The sequence below is a fragment of the Mastomys coucha genome, unplaced genomic scaffold (assembly GCF_008632895.1).
Source record: "Mastomys coucha isolate ucsf_1 unplaced genomic scaffold, UCSF_Mcou_1 pScaffold22, whole genome shotgun sequence".
Lineage (NCBI taxonomy): Eukaryota > Metazoa > Chordata > Mammalia > Rodentia > Muridae > Mastomys > Mastomys coucha.
This window is the reverse complement of record NW_022196905.1, coordinates 55,239,408-55,255,227: the sequence shown is the minus strand read 5'-3', so window position 1 is coordinate 55,255,227 and position 15,820 is coordinate 55,239,408.

Below are 15,820 nucleotides of genomic sequence, written 5' to 3'. Positions count from 1 at the left end.
TCCGGAATTTTGAGCTAATGAAAATTTTCTACTTTCCTAAGTTGCTTAAATCAGGATTTTTTATCACAATAATAAAAAATGAAACTTAGAATCATAGAATGTTAAATTTAAGAAAATAAAAAAAATTAAACATACTAATAAATTAAAAACCTCTTTTGAGGTATCTTCAGGACTGGCTATAACTCAACAAAAGAATATTTACCTAGAATATTCCTTAAAAAAATCTAGTGAAGCATTAATTTCCTATCTATCATGTCTGTGATTTACCCTTGTCACACATATAAAACCATGAATAAATACTATTTTCTAACATTAGTGTGGTAACTCTAAATGAGCAATAAACTCATTACTATTCCCACTGAAATTTTAAGATGATGATTGCAGATAGCACTTAGCTTCCTTTAGCATCTGGAACTGTCCATGTGAAAGAAATATAAAGGAACAGAAAAAGACTTAAACTCTAGTATAATTGGACATTTCTTCTCCTATATTTAATAGAATCTTCAGGAACCTATAGATGGTGTACAGAAAACCTATAATTCCATGGGATGAAGTAATTTTGTGTTTTAAAGTGCCTTGTTTCTATTTTTGTTGTGGTTTGTTTTGTTTTGATCAATGTGAGGTTGAATACTACAACTCCTACCTAAACAAGACAAAGATTACAGTTATAAAAAACAATTTTATAAACCTAAAATATGTTTATATTGTAGATGACATTAATGAGGTGTTAACTCATTTATGACAGTGTCTAAACCATAAAAAGTTAATGTTTTTCTCAAAGTAACAACTGAAAATTGGAAATAGATCTACCTGAAGACCTAGCAATACCACTCTTAGGAATATACCCAAAAGATGCCCCACCATGATAGGGGTACTTGTTTCATTATGTTCATAGCAGCCTTATTTGTGATAGCCAGAAGCTGGAAACAACCCAGATGTCCCACAACAGAAGAATGGATACAGAAATTGTGGTTCATTTACACAATTGAATACTACTCAGTTATTAAGAACAAGGACATCCTGAGTTTTGCAGGCAAAAGGATGGAACTAGAAAATATCATCCTCAGTGAGGTAACTCAGGGTCAAATGACATGCATGGTATGTATTCATTAATAAGTGGATATTAGCCAAAAAGTACAGAATACCCAAGATATAGTCCACAGAACTCAAAAAGGTCAACAAGCTGAAGTACCCAAGTGAGGACATCTCAGTTTCACTCGGGAGGAAGAAGAAAGCAACCACAAGGGGGGAGGGGAAGGAGACAAGAGTGGGGAGAGGAAAACATGATCTGGTATGGGTAGGGAAAAAGAATGAAGGCCTGAGGGCTAGCAGAAAGAATGGAAACAGGCAACCTCAGGAGGTAGGAGGTTAGAGGGACCCTCCAGAATGTACCAGAGACCTGGGATGTAAGAGACTCTCAGGACTCAAAGAGAGGGACCCTAGATGAAATGCTCTACAGTGGGAGAGGGAACTTGTAGAGCCTACTGCCAGCAGAAAGTCAGAGCATCAAGTGAGGGATGGAGTTGCTATCCCACAGTCAAAACTCTGACCCATAATTGTTCCTGTCTGAAAGAATTACAGGGATGGAAATGGAGAAGAGCCTGAGGAAAAGTTGGTCCAGAAACAGGTCCAAAGTGGGATCCAGGTCAAGGGGAGACTCCAAGGCCTGACACTATTACTGAGGCTATGGAGCACTAACAAAAAGGGACCTATCATGACTGCCCTCTGAAAGACCCAACAAGCAGCTGAAAAGGTCAGATGAAGATATTTGCACCCAACCAATATGCAGAAGTTTCTGACCCCTGTGGTTGAAATAGGGGAACACTGGAAGAAGCTGAGAAGGAGAGTGACCTTGTAGGAAACCAGCACTCTCAGTTAACCTGGACCCTGGAGATCTCTCAGACACTGGATCACCATGTCAGGCTACCTTGTGTAAGCACATCATAGTGTCAGTAATAGTGTCAGGCCTTAGTGCCTCCCCTGCAGCCATGAGATGGATTCAAAGTTGGGCCAGTCATTGGACTGCCTTTACCTCAGTCACTTCTCCATTTTTGTCCCTGTAGTTCTTTTATACAGGAACAATTCTTGATCAGATATTTTGACTGTGGGTTAGTAAATCTTACCCTGCACTTGAGGCCCCTATCTATCTACTATAGATGGACTCTTCTCCAGTCTTGGGTATTTGGTCTAAGGTCACCTACAGTGAGTCCTGAAAGTCTTCCACTTCCTGAGTCTCTGGTACTTTCTAGAGGGTCCTCACTCCTACCATTCCCCAGAGATTGCTTATTTACACTCTTTCTCTTAGCTCTTAGGACTTCTATCCTGTCCCCTGAACCCCCATATCTGATCCTATTCCATTTTTCCATTATTACTCCCCTTAACCAATCAGCTCCCTTCCTCTCTCTGCTTCCTGTGATTATTTCCTTCCCTTTTTAACTGGTATTGAAGCCTCCTCACCTGGACCTTTCTGCTTGTTAACACTTCTTATGGTCTCTAGGTTGTATCCTAGTTATTCTGTACTTTTTGGCTAATATCCACTTATCAGTGAGTACATAGCATGCATGTCCTTTTGGGTCTGAGTTATCTCACTCAGGATGATATTTTCAAGTTCCATCTATTTGCTTGCCAAATTCATCATGTTCTCAGTTTTAACAGCTGAATGGTATTTGATTGTGTAAATGAACCATATTTTCTGTATCCATTCTTTTATTGCTGCAGTTCCCCCCAAAATTGAAAATAGTTCTAACTGAAGACCCAACTATACCACTCTTGGTCATAGACCCAAAAGATGCTCCATCATACAACAAGTATATGTGCTCTACATTATACTTTTAATATCCTGCTGCAATGATTGGCTTTAGGTGATAGACACAGTATCCATATGTGGATAAAAGGTCATATTTGGCATACAGTATTTCTAGAGATAGTATCTCTTGTACCAAAAACAAAGAAAAACATGGCAGTAGTGGCTGCTCCTCCTGCATACAGTATTTAAACCCCTCTAGGACTTCCTCTACCTAGAAAACAACTCTCATTATGCTACTGCTATTTTATCCTCTCTGTCTCACCCTGTGGGTGTTGGGTCTCTTCAAGTTGATGGAACAGAATATTATATCTATTGCTATATCTGTGAAAATTAATCTGTCTTTTCATCTTTAATATAACACCATCTAAGCAAATGTAACATACTAATTTATTAGCTTGAAATTAGTCAATACCTCAAACAGTTTCAGAGTTTTAAGATCCATTTCCTGATAATTTTTTAAAAAGCAAATCTTCTTAAAATGATTTGTTTATACATATTAGATGTACTTTTGGAGCTGTTTTAGGATTCTCCAGTGGAACATAACTTTTGGAAGGAAATATCTATATCTATTTTATCTATCTGTCTATCATCTATCTATCTATCTATCTATCTATTATCTAGGTATCTATGCATATATTATCTATGTGTGTATCTATGTAAGCTTCTATGTATGAATGTACTATCTATCTATCCATCTATTATCTGCCTGTCAATCAATCAGTCAACCAATCTATCTATCTATTTATCTATTCATCTATCTATTTTTCAATCTATCATCTCTCTATCTGGGGGATTTTTAGAATGGCTTACAGGATGTGGTCCATCTTGTTCGACAATGGTTGTCTATCAGTGGAAACTCAAAGCATCCAGAAGATGCTCAATCCATGATGTTGGATGTCTCAGATGATCTCCATATCTGTGTTGGATCAAAAATATGTTTGATGCTTGTAAGAGTTCAGCAGAAATTCAGAGTATCTTTGCATGCTATAGGCTGCTATATGGGCAAGGGAAATCATTGATTCCTTAACAGTGACATCAGTAAACTCAAGACCTCCTTCATGTAAGAAGCACTATCATTTTTCTTGAAGCTGAGTCTTCCAGTTCCATTGTCTCACATATAAAACATTCTGCAATTACTTTTCCCATGCTCAATTCTGGGAAGAATCTAAACTGGATGCAGCTAGTTGCAGTGTAACGAGTGTTTCATGAACTTGATATTATATATACTTTCTGTCTATTTTAGTCTCTGCAAAAACACAAAGAAATATCTCCATTCTCTCAATTGTACAGAAAAAAATGCTTTGAGAAGCACTTTTAAAACCTAAACATACTGTCCTGACATTCATAACCACTCATGCTTAACCCAAATTTCCAATAACCTGTCAGAACAAGGTTTAGTGAAGGTGAAAAATTAGTGAAAATATTGTTCACATGTCATTCATTACAGAATTATTCTGACTTTCCACCTGGCCTTTCTACTAGAAAAAAGTTTTTCAATTTTGTCACTATTGATCTTTTGGGGTTGAGAACACTCTTGTAAAAGGCTTTTCTGTGAATTGCAGAAATGTTAGTAGTATTCCCAGTTTCTATGTATTACATGTTCTTAGCACCTTCTCTGCTTTCAAGAGAAGACAGACAGAAACATCTCTACAGAGTGCCAGATTTCCTGGTAGGTTGGAGGATGGATGGCAACACTTCCTCAATGTGGAGACTGCTTAAATGCTGTATGAGATTTAGTTTCTCAAGTATAAAGACTGTAAAGATTGTTGTTCACTCTTTTCCTTGGGCATTTTCATAGTCATTGACATACCATCAGAGCTCATTAAAGATACAAAAAAAAAAACTTCAAAAAAAGAAAGAACAAATTAAAATAATATACTAAAATCAACAGACTTAAAAATAAAACAACAGAGTCAAAAATTAATTAAAATGTTATTCACAAGCTTGTAGACTTGGTTGGGTGATAAGATTACTTGCTGCTCATAGCTGATGAGGCTTCGATTTCCAGCACCCATGTAGTGACTAACATCCATCTTGAACTACAGTTTCAGAGGTCAGATGCCCTCTTTTGGCCTTCTTGGATACTTGAAATGCAAATGGTGCCTTGGTATACTTGTAGGCAAAAATCCCATACACATAAGAATTAAAATAAAACATCATTTAAACATTTGTCAATGCATCTGTTACATCTTCATTATTGTTATTATTTAATTGTATCTATTTCTCTTATTTTTAGACAATGGACCACAATAGGGAAAAATATTGTAGTAAAATATCTCATTTTTGTGTTTTTACTGTTTTGTTTCAGCTAAAATATGTGCACTATGCATTAAATATTCAATGTAATAAATTATTTTCAAATAATTCAATTAATATGAGCTTAGAGTAAAACATCAGTTACAGATGCTTATGATTGTTCCATTCAGGTATTCTCATTAATATATCCTCTGTCAAAAATGTGTTTTCATAATATATGTTTCCATAAAATGAATGTAGTAGACTTTTTAAACATACAATCATTTTCATTGCAGTATATGAAAATAAAATGGTAAATCCCTAGAAAATTAGGTATACTTAAATTTGAATTCTTGTGAGTTATGAATTCTGTAGAACAGCTAGGAGTAAAATCTATAAAATAACTGCCTCCATATGAAATTTCATCACCTTCCTCATACTTAAAATGTAATAATGTCATCAAATTCATCAATACAATGCAATAAAGCACGCTTCAATATTTTTATGGTATTCATGGGACAAACTCAGCATTATTTTCTCATTATAAGATCAATGCATTTGTTCCCTATTTTTTAAAATCTAAGATTTTGTGTCTCCATAAAATCAATGTGTTAGAAGCACTGTTGTGATATATTTTCAAAAAGTGTATTAAATTTATTAGAAATGTGTATTAAACTCCATCCCAGACTACATTTTGAAATCACTTTATATCTTTGGGATATTTTTCATTAGAAACAAAAAGTAATCAAAAATTAGGGTACAACTTTAGGTTAATGTTTGATTATTTATTTGTGCTTAATAGTAATTGTAGGAGTATTTGAATTTACTGCCTAAAATACCCTTTTTCAAACCACAAGCTTTAAATTTTAGAAAGGAGTAATATCTATTCCTAATTAATTTTTGTGTTAAAGAGCAGGAAGTTCTTTACCTCATTTTTAATTCTTCCACTCCCTACACAAGTGAACGTAAACTCCATGAACATAAGTGTTGCATAGTTTGGGTGTGAAATACTCCCTGAGAACTCAATCGCTCTCTAGTGACACCATTCAGACAGTTCATAGGACCTTTTTGAGATGTTTTCTAACTGTAAGGATTAGAGTTCAGGGAACAATATTTAATATTTTTATTCTGTCTCTCCTTCCTGTTCCAGTTCAATTTCATGTGTTATGCAAATAGCAGAAAACAGCCTTATACTTTTGCTGACGTAATTGTGATCTCCACCATACTTTCCCCACAATGATGGATTATCATCTCAAAATAAATACAAATTCCTTTGAAATGTTTCTTGCCAGGTATTTGACAGTAGCAATGAGAAACATAAATAGCACAAAATCGGTATACCAAGAATGAGAATGATTCCGTTATAAATATGGCCATATGCCTTTTATGCATTTAGACATGATTTGAGAGACAAAGATAAAAGGGTTTGCATCTGTATGCTAGGTAAAGAAGTCCTATGGTGCCATATGAAAACAGCCTAGTGTTCTGGCAGCTGAAGAAAACTCAAATGCCAAGATAATCATGAATGCTTGGTTCAGAAAGTTGCAAGAGAAACAAAAACTCTAACTATAGTTGTATTAAAGTTCATTTCTTTCACCTTCCAGCAAATATGCTTGTATTCTACCAATAATTTAATAATTAAAATAATTTTAATTTATTTTATACTCATATAACTTTATTACTAAAATGGTAAAACATTAAGATTATAATATTTCATATATGATACAAGGAAAAATATCTTTCTTCATTGTCTCAAAAATAAATATCTTGGAACAACTTTAGCTGAACAAGTGAAATGCTTGTATAATTAAAAACTTTAAAGCACTGAAGAAAGAAATCAATGAAGATATAAGAAGATTGAAAGACCTCTCATACTCATGGACCAGTATGATTAATATTATGAAAATGGCATCCTGCCAGAAGCAATCTACATATCATATGTAATATCAATCAAAATTCCAAAGCAATTCTTCACAGGTACTGAAAAAATATTTTCAACTTCAGGAAACACAAAAATTCATTAGCGCTAAAAAAAAACCCAACCAAACAAAAAACATAAGTAATAAAGAAAAACTGGGGGAAATAACACTATCCTAGATTTCAAGTTGCAAAAGAATCGTAATAAAACCAGTATTACATTTTCATAAAAATAGGCTTGTTCATCAAGAGAACTAAATTGAAGTCCCAAACACACAACTATGCTTTTATGGACACCTGATTTTTGATTGATAAACCAAAATTATACATTGGAGAAAAGAGAAAATCTTCAAAAAATGGTATTGGTCAGAATATATGGCCACATGTAGAAGAATAAAAATATATCTGTATTTATCACTCTATATTAAACTAAAATTCAAATGGATTAAGAGCTTTAACTTAAGATCAGATGTCCTGAATCTGATGAAAGAGAATAGACAATACAAAATTAACTTATTTCCAGAGGACATAATATTTTTAACAGGACCATGAGGGCACAGGCATTAGGATCAACAATTAATACATGGAAGCTCATGAACATAAAATACTTTGCACAGCAAAGGCCACCTAAGTATTGAGAAAAATGTCAACTGTTTGGATGAAGGAGGGTCAGGCATTTAATACCATGTCCTGTAGTCATTTTCACTTGCTGCATGTACCTATCAGCACCTGTTTTCCTACATATCATTATATGTTTCAAGCATTCAGTTAAGTAAAGGTATAGGTAACCAAACTTGAAAATTAAACAACTAGAAACAATAGTTGAGAACAAACTTTATACAACACCCTTCTGTGGCAATGATTAGCAAAGTTTGATTACTATTGCTACTCGCACTATCAACAACTGCATGCTTCCTCGTGTATTAAGAAAGTCTTATATGCATATATAGTAATATTTTTATATTTGTAGATTATCTAAATTATATTTTACTCCATATGTTTCTTGAAATTCATGTAATATCCCATTTATACTTAGTTTTGACTATTCTCAGAAAATATTATCTTTGTAATTATCAATACATGATGATTTTTTTATGTTGTTTTAATTTTCACTAGAACAAATACAACATTGAAATTTTTTAATAGTACATATTATGGTCCTTAAATAAATCTTTTTAAATCATTTACCTTACAACTATTCTTTGACAAAGCTTAGGTGGCTTTCATAAATTCATATGTAAATATAAAAATTTAGTGACAATTGTGAAAATAAAGAATATCTACATATATATTTTCCCCTAGTAAGCAGTTAGTACTGTCACTATGATAATCCAAATTTAGACATTTTTACTCTTTATCAAGGCATTTTCATAGTAGCTTCATGTGTTCAAGAAAAATAATTACAAAAAAGAAAAAAAGAAAAGAAGAAAGAAAACCAAGCCAGGACCAGATGCCACCTAAGCCTTTCAAACTTCTTAAGCACAAAGCAAGAAAAGTCATGTTGATTGTCCTTGGATTGTGCACTTTATTTGACACAAACCAAATTATGCATTTGTTTGGGAGCACCATGGCATTTATTAATTATCCCAGCTGAATTCTCATTTCAGCAAATGGCACCTTGCACAGTGGGGCCATGTCAGACAGGAACTTTGACTAGGAAACAAATGTCAATGTGGTGAGGAGCCTGCTGAGTGTTTAATAACTAAAAATGAAGTGCACTGTTAGTGTTATAAAGCATCGCTCCATCACCCAGTAGGTTTCTTTTGTAAGTAAAGATAAAATGACTTGGACAATCTGTACTGAATCCATCAATATTAACTGTAGAGGCTCCAGGGAAGACAAAACCCCTTAACTTAGAGTGGATGTAGAAGAAAGAATAAAAATGCCATCATCTGAATATAGACAAAATTTGTTGCAATTTAATCCGTGATTTCACATTATTACCACTTTGGAAAATGATCATATTCATAAATTATTTTGACAATGACGAATATTCTATGGATTATTGATATTATCTTGAAAGTTGTATATATTATGCTCAATTCTATGGTGTTAGTTTATTCAAAATAAACATAGAAATTGAATTGTTATTGTTATGATATTAAGGAATATAAGACAATGATCTCCAAGAAATGACTAAATTATGAACATGTGTCTTCATGGACATCTTGAAGAGGACTTGGTTAGCTACCACAGGAATAGTTTGCTAATAAAAGGATATCAGGTCACCACACCAACACTAAGCATGAGGTCTCACAATGTAAAGACTAAATAATCTTGGAAATAGAAGTCTCCAGATTTGTCAGCAAATCTCTATTCTCTATGAAGTACTCATTCGAAGCATTCCAGTTTCATTTCTATGCTGCAGTAGGACTCTCTGACTAAACTCAGTTGAGGAGAAGAAAGGATTTATTTGGCTTCCATATACACGACACACTCTATTATTGGGAAAAATTGGAAAAGGATCTCAAAAACGAGAACCCAGAAGAAGGAACAGTGGAGGCATATTGTGGAGAGCCGTTCCAAGAGCCAGCGGTCTCATAAGCAAGCCTTCATTTGGCTAAGCTTGCTGCCATTGGTTGCTTCCGCATCTGGTGAACTATCCATTCTTGCTACGTGGACCATTGGGATTGGCTAAGCTTGGGAGTACTTAACAGCAGAGGGAGGAGGTATTACTTAAGACCGAAGGCGGAGCTTAAGTAACGGCTCCCCAGAGGCAGGAAGGCGGGGCTTAGGTAACTGCTAGAGAGAGGCAGGAGTAGAGAAGCCAGAAGGCAGGAGAAGCAGGCAGGAGGAGCAGGAGGGAGAAGCAGGAGGGAGAAACATTATTAAAAGGTTCCTGAAATAAACTGCTAAAAGGAAGAGTTCCCGGGGTCATGTCTTTCTTGCCCGACGGGGAGGACGCGACAGCATATCACTATCAATTGCTGGCTCACTGTCTAGCTTGCTAATATTTACCAAGCTTTTTATATAGTCCAGAACCACCTGCCTAGTGATGGTACTATGTGCAGTTGGCTGTCTACTCCTGGATAAATTAATAAACAAAACAATTTTTTTACACACATGGCCAAGAGCAATTAGTTAAAAACAATTACTCAGATGAAATTCTTTTACTCAGAAGTGATAGCTAGGCTGTCTCAATTTGAGTGTTACTGCTAGCTATGGCACAGAATACTCAATCATTAATTACATAAAAATAGCTCTTTCAATGATTTTTAACTTGTATGTGTATTCTAGTGTTGAGGAAGAATATTGGAATCCATTTTTTAAAAAAATAAAACAGTGATTCAGTTTACCTATAACATCTCTCAGATGTAGAAAATGCAATTACATTCCCACATTCTACAGAATGAGTTCACTGTGGCAAGAGACTTTTTTTTTAGTGAAAGTTCTAGATTTAAGATAAGATTGTGAATGATGGCTCAAAAATGGCAGTCCTTAGAATTATTGATGACTGGAATGATATATAGGGAACATTAAGAAACAGTATATTTTAAAATAGATTATACCCACCTTAATTGATAGAATATTGAATTCTTACAAGGATTTTTTTTGAAGTAAGTATTATTGTAACATATTTAAAGCTGGCATAATTGTGGTTGAAAGAGATTAGGAAAATCAGGGTCATTTAGAATAATTAAGTTCAAAACCATGAATTTATGAAACCTCTGTGATAACTCTCTGCCTATGTTTAAGAGAAACAGTGCTGTGAAGGAGCCCATGAGATTTGTTGTTGGGGTTGTACTGACCTGGGCTGTAATACATTTATAAACAAAATAAAATAAAACCAAACCAAACAAAATGTAGACCATTCCTCTAGAACAAGGAATTATGTGTTTATGAGGAGCATCTGTGTTAACATTTAAGCATCATCTGGAGAATCCAAAACTGATAGGAGAAAATCAATAAGGAGGGATTTGAAAAAAGGATATAGAGAAAGAAAAAGAATGTCCTATCTGAGTCTATCAGAATGTCATGGGTTTAGCCCACACTGGCTTATTCCTGCAATCACCAATCGCTAAGCTTTACTCTCTCACTGTCTCAGTCCAGTTCCACAATTACTGAGCAGGCTTCCCAGGATTTTCTGATAATCTGTACTAACTATGGTTGTTATTTTGCTCATATTTGATGTATGAAAACTAGCATGAGTTAACTGAAACAACTACTAAAGGTTTAATGTAGTATTCATCTACTTGCTAAATAGCTTGCATATTACCCAAGGTCTAATAATTGTCTATGTATTTCTCTTTAAAAACCCAATACATATGGTATGAATTTATGCATTCAGGAAAGCAAGGTCCCATTGTCCTAATGATGTGTAGCTTGTGCCCCATGACTATATAGGAGCGACACAGCTTATCATCTCTTTTGTTGTGGCAATAGACTCCCATTTATGCAGTCATCTTCTACTCAGGTGACATGAATAGAGTACTCAGTTCTTCTCTTAAAGGAGAAATAATTTGCAAGTTTCAGTAGTTCATTCTGAAACTTATGAAAAATTTTTGCATCTTTGTAAATAAATGGGTAACAGGAGCATGCAAATGTACTTATAGAAGACCAGACACTGGATCCAGAAAGGAAAATTACAACTTCAATCAATATTTAGGAATATACATGTATACCCATATATATTCAGCACTCAATAGCAATTATTTAAAAAAAAGAAACAGATGCGATGGATCTGAAGGAGAGTGGGAAGATGTATATGAGAGAAGATGTTTACATTTTGTGGAAAGAAAGGGAAACAGAAATGTTGCAATTATATTATAATCATAAAATTAAACAGACTAGATGCATATATGGCACACAACTAAAATGTTCTCTCTCTGCTTCCCCATTTGTTCTACTAACTATATGTTTTCTTTGTTCCTTTAAAATTACTCATTATTTTGGTATTAAAAAGAGACTGTTTTGGGAAAAATGAAATGCTTTTATCCACTCTCAAAGCTAATACCATGCCTATAAGAAGATAATTAATGTAAGAAAATGTTTCAAGGTTCTAAACAATTTTGAAACACTTCTCTTTGGTTTCTACACAGAGTCAGAAGATAATATTTTTACCTCAAAATAGAACAGTGCTGTCTACTTGCTTGATACACATCATTATGTGAATATTATTTATAATAAATAAAATCTGGTGTAGGTTGGTTTGTTTCTTTTCGATGAATCCATTTCACAATGATTATATAAGGGTGGTCCCTGAAGTTAATCCTATAAAAATTCAGCTTTTTAAAAATAATGTAGCTGAATACAAAGGAGATTTATTCTTTGATCTTTTGCCACCAATTTGTATAGCTTACTTATTAACAATAATGATGATGCTGTTTTACCTATTTTGAAAATGACTTATTAGAATGAAAAGAAGAAAAATAAGGTTAAAGTCATTTAAACTAATAAAAATTTACTTACCTTGTATAATTTTACTTTAATGGAGATTTCATTTATGCCTTTATATTAAAACAAATGGAAGATTTCTCAAAATGTTTTAAAGGAATATTGAAAAAATTTTAAATTTATATTTTTCAGATGATTTAACCTGTATCCTTCAAACTATCAAATGCATATGGATAATTATGTTTACTATTTCATTATTATTTGCACCTGACCTCTGTTGTTATTTCTTTTAAAATACTATGGAAACAAATGAAAGTTAAAACAAATAAAGAAATTCAAACAGTGAAGAAAAAGCCAAAGTGTTTTATTTGGAGATAATGTTGACTCTAAGGATGTATCCAGCTCTTGTTATCAATCACAAAGGTAAACTGAAGTTTATGCCACAAAGAATATGGAGTATGTCAGTGGAGATGAAGAAGACAAGCCACTCCTCTTTGAAAAAGAGCAACTGAGGGTCAAAGCCAGTATTTTCTGTGCTTGGAAAGGCTCTACCACTGAAATAATCTGAAGATTCCACTCCCTCATAGATAGGAACCAGAATATGCTAACCAAAATCTAACTTGTGACTTAATAAATATACTTTCACATACACTACCTTTCAAAATGGAAGAGTAAATAAATCAGAAACATTGTTTGATGAGAATGACACATGTACAGCATTATGACTTTCAGCCTTTGCTCCTTTAAATTCTCAAAGAAGAAAGGAAGGCTAGATCTAGTGGCCACATAGTGGTGTTCTGGAGCAATGCTTATGTTCCTGTAATCACTAAATATGTACTTTTGTGTCTTTCATTCTGTTTTAGAGAGTTTTTTTTTAAATTAATCATTCCATTCATTTCCATCTCAAAATATATCCCACTTCCCGGTAACTCCTTCCACCAACCCCTCATACCATGTTATCCCACTTCCTAGTTACCCCTCCACCAATCCCCCATCCCACATCTGCCCTTCCCCTCCTCTTTGCCCATATGAGAGTACTCCCCAACCCACTCACACTCTTCTGCCCCACCACTCCAGCATCCCTCTACTCTGGGGCATCAACCCCACCTCTCCAACCCCTGGACCAAAGGCCTCCCCTCCCTTTGCTGTTGGACAAGGTCATCTCTTGCTAGATATGGATCTGGAGCCATGGATCTCCTCAAGTACACTCCTTTGTTGGTGGTCTAGACTATAGGAGAGCTGGGTAGTCAGGCCAGCCTACGTTGTTCTTCCAATGGGATTGCAATTCCTTTCAGCTCCTGCAGTCCTTCTGCCACCTTCCCCACCAGGTTCCTTGAGTTCAGAGTGATGGTTGGCTTCAAGCATCCACGTCTGCATTGGTCAGTTGCTGGCTGGACTTCCCAATGAACTACCACACTTGGTTCCTGTCAGCAAGCACCTCTTAGCAATGGCAACAGTGTTGGGTTTGGTGTATGTAGACATGATGGGGGCCATTCCTGGATGGCTCTTCCTTCAGTCTCTGTTCTATTTTTTTGTCTTTGTTTTTCCTTTGGACAAGAAAATTTCTGGGTTAAAATATATTGAGATGGGTGGCTGGCCCCATCTCTTGACCAGGCGCTGGGCCTATCTAACGGAGATGGTCTCCACAGGGTCTACTTCCCCCTTCTCTGAGCATTATGGCTAAAAAGTCAATCCCACTGGGTCCCGGGAACCTCATGATTCTCTGGTGTCTGGGATCCTCCAGTGTCTATTCCCAGTTCCTTATCCCCCCTGCTACCTATTTTATTTGATTTCCTGACCCTCTTTTCCTCTCTCACATCTCTTCTAGTTTCTGATACTGCTACCCTTTCTTCCTCACCCTCCTTTCTCCCTCCCTTGTCTCCTTCTCCACTTCCCACAATCATTCTATTCCCACCTCAATGCAGGACTGAAGCATCCACCCCTGGTCTTCCTTCCTTCTATGCTCCATGTGGTCTGTGGGTTGTATCATGGGCATTGTGAGCTTTGAGGTTAGTATCCACTTATTAGTGAGTATATATCATGTGTGTTCTTTTGTGTCTCGGTTACCTCACTCAGGATGATATTATCTAGTTCCATCCATTTGCTTGTGAATTTCATAAATTCATCATTTTTAATCACTGCATAGTACTCCATTGTATATATGTATCACATTTTCTGTATCCATTCTTCTGTTGAGTGACATCTGGGTTGTTTCCCACTTCTGGTTACTATAAATAAGGCTACTACGAACATAATGGAACATGTGTTCTTGTTATATGGTGGACCATCTTTTGGGTATATGCCCAGGAGCAGTAGAGCTGGGTTTTCAAGTAGAACTATTTCCAATTTTATCAGGAACCACGAGACTGATTTCTAAAGTAGTTTTACTACATTGTACTATTACCAGCAATGGAGGAGTGCTCCTCTTTCTCCACATCCTAGCAAGCATCTGCTGTCACCTGTGTTTTTTTTTTTTATTTTTTATTTTTTGGATATTTTCTTTCTTTATTCAAATATTATCCCCTTTCTCTACCCCACCCCCAAGAACTCCCTATCCTACCCCCTCCCCCACTTCTATGAGAGTGTTTACCCACCAACCCACTCCTGCCTTTCCACCCTCACATTCCCCTATACTGGGGCATTCAGCTTTCATAGGACAAATGGCCTATTCTTCCACTGATGTCTGACAAGGCCATCCTCTGCTACATATGTGGAAGGAACCATGGGTCCCTCATGTGTACTCCTTGGTTGGTGGCTTTTAAAATCCATTAGTTAAACACTCGATATGTCTGCATATGCATGAGTTGAGAAACATCTGTTCATCCATGAGTAGTCTGTATTGCCTCACATCTATTATGAAAACTGAGTCTTTCTTCCTTCCTATTGATTGCCAATAGTTCCTCAGCTTAGATGATGCTTAAAGTCCACATCTTCATTTTATCTGTGATTTATGTATCTTGACCTTTCACAGAACTGTGCATGCTATCCCAACTACTGTGGAGTGCATCTGGAGTCCTTTATCTGGAAAACACTGGCTTTAGTCATTTAATACTTCTGTTATGTGCAATCTTTCTGTTGTAGCTCCTGACATGATTCACCAGTGTTTGGAAGAGTGATGTTTTGTAGATGTTTCATTTAGGCCTGGACTCTGTGTGGACTCTAGTTCTCTGCATGTTGAACAGCTCTGGATCACCTGGTTGATCACCACTTAATACAAAAAGAAGCTTCTTGATGAGCATTGAGAGATACAATTGTTCATGGGTGTAATAATTTTCTAGGAGTCAGTTTCATATTAGTTCTATTCATCAGAATAGTAGCAGAACCTCCCATAGTGCCTATTACCTTTTTGTCTGTTGATTCTTGATCCTCATACTATTGCCAGGTATGAATTTCAATTTGTGGAGTTAGCTTTAAATAAAACCAGAGAGGGCATATTTAAATCCATGACATCAGGGCATCTTTTCCATCACAATTGTCATACCATAGTAACAGCTGGGTAAGACTGATGGTTATTTTCCTCCCCAAAAG